The following is a 2339-nucleotide window of genomic DNA, read 5'->3' as shown; positions in this document are numbered from 1 at the left end:
AACCAATTCCAGCCTAGTAGCTTAGAGTTCTTCCCTCCACTCCACCCATTTCTAACACCAGTGAATTTAATCATTTGCTCTACCCGGTAATACACACACAATAGTTTTTAATTTGCTGCTCTAACTCCACTAGCAACAAACCATACACATGAAGTTCAAGATTTTGTTACTTCTTTTTGTATCCAGAAATACATTTATAGGGAAGATAAGTCAGAATACTGCAACCTAAGTTACTTGAATTAATGTCTTACTCGGTAGAGAATATCATATTGTCAGAATTCACGTACAGAATAATCCAAAAGTCAGATTTTTCCATCCCTGCAATCGTTTGTACCATGACTAGGATGGCCCATGTGGAGCCAGGCAAAATGAAGAAATATTGGAAGAAGTATTACTCAAAACTGGCCTCTGCAAAAACCAAGGAATAAGATACTTCTTTAGTTTCCGTTATTATGAAAAACAAAACAGAGAAAAATTCTTAACATACCTTATTTGATGAGGCATTTGCTTTTTGTTGTAATTTGGCCTTCTGTTTATAAACCTATGCATGGGAATATGAATTTATTTCTAGTTATATCAACTGCAAAATGCCAAAGAGCTATCCAGCCAAAGGTGCATAATAAACAATAGGAAATGTGGGTCTGGAGCTTAGCCAACTGGACAGAATTACTGGCTATTCAGTAATAATTAAAGCTCTGGGAGTAAATAGTGTAATAAGGGCAAGATTGTGAGAAAGAGAAAGAAGGGGTCAAGAATAGCCTCTTGGGAAAAGTATTTCCAGCAAATGAAGAAGAGGAGGTGGTAAATAAGAAATGGAGGAGGCCGATAATTTTTTAAAGGAACAGTTTTTATAGGCTCAACAGTTACACATTGGTATAGATTGCTAGGTGTTTTCATGGTTCAGAGGATGATACCCCAAAGTATGATACTGTGGCATGTTGAATTTCTTCCAACTGAAGGGCAGTGGAAGTGTCCTTTCTTCCCCAATGAGTGTCACTGATACCAGAGTTCCTCTCCTCCAAGGCAGGTCATAGAAATTAGAACTTCTTTCTCCCAATCAAGCCGTAAGACCTAGAAAGGTCATTCTTTGAAGGACCTTCACTGAAAGTCAGTCATAATGTTTGGGGAGGGACAGATGAGGGTGGTGGGAATAGGAGGTTCACAGAACAATTTGATAAAATGGGCCCACTATGCTTATCCCCTGTGCTTTCTTTGTCAAAAAGCAATTTACCTGCAGTCCTTCCTGGCCTAAGTGGATAAGATATGTCACCTTCCTCGGCCAACTACTTGTAATCTACAAGGAAATGCAGGAAGGAAATAAGTTGATAAGAGGAAATCAAGTTACTTTGAAGGGAGAAATTTTAATGATCCTTTTCGCAGACCAGATTCTGGAAGATAATTCCTCCTAACCATAAAAAAACTGTAAAAATGATTAATAATCCAGTTAGAACTGCTCAGCATAGGCCAAAGTGATCTAGAATTGTCATGGCAATTGATACTTGAAAGTCTGATGTCACCCTGCTATCAGCCAAAAATCAAAAGATGGACCTGGGTGGGACTCTCTGGAAACATCTCTGGGATCCCGGATAAAACTGGAGTGCAGGAAGGACACATTGTCCCTCTCCTGAGGGGACCCACTTTCTCCCTTGAGTGTGTCCCGTTTCCATTTTCCTATCCTTGCAATCAACTCATATGTCTGAAATCTGAGTTGATTGCAAGAATCGAGGTTTGAAGGGTAGGTGTTTGCACTGCCTCAGTTTCTCAGAAGGCCCCAACTCTGTAACCAAAAGACCTCCAGGTGATGGATGTCCTGCTTTATACCCGGAAGAAAGGAATGCCACACAGAGAGGCCAAGAAGAATCTGAACAAACAGGCCTTGAAAGATCCCCCAGTTTATTACCATCAGATTATACCCTCTTTGTTCAATCATGTTTCTTCTCAACTATCTGCTTCTTTCTTCAGTCTTAGCATAAGTTATGCTTATAATTGAGAATAAAGAGGACTTCGCTGTATTAGAACAACACATAGAAGATTCACACGGCTCCCGTGCAAGGAGGACATGCAAATTCGTGAAGTGTTCCATATTTTTGTTTTCTCTGATATGTGGATGCCAACAGTAAGGGGGTGGCTAGGGAAGAAGAGAGTTACTTTGGATTAGGTAGAGGGAAGTGAAGTGAGGAGAGCGGGGTAAGAGGATAGGAGGGATGGTAGAATGAATCAGACGTCACCCTATGTACATATATAACTAACGATATGACCAGTGGATTCCACATCTGCACAACTGGAAGAATAAGAAATTATGCTCCATCTCTGTATTAAGTATCAAAGTGAAATTAAAA

At 39.9% G+C, this 2339-nt stretch overlaps 1 non-coding gene across 1 annotated transcript; it reads left to right on the top strand.

Moving 5' to 3' along the window:
• Nucleotides 1-1979: 1979 nt before the first annotated feature.
• LOC120885962 (U6 spliceosomal RNA) lies at nt 1980-2089 on the top strand. Its single transcript, XR_005728751.1, has one exon. It is a non-coding gene; the product is annotated as a U6 spliceosomal RNA (small nuclear RNA).
• Nucleotides 2090-2339: the final 250 nt, after the last annotated feature.

The sequence above is a fragment of the Ictidomys tridecemlineatus genome, chromosome 1 (genome assembly GCF_052094955.1).
Source record: "Ictidomys tridecemlineatus isolate mIctTri1 chromosome 1, mIctTri1.hap1, whole genome shotgun sequence".
Taxonomy (NCBI): Eukaryota; Metazoa; Chordata; class Mammalia; order Rodentia; family Sciuridae; genus Ictidomys; species Ictidomys tridecemlineatus.
Note: the sequence above shows the minus strand (reverse complement) of the source record. Positions and strands in the feature narration are given on the sequence as shown.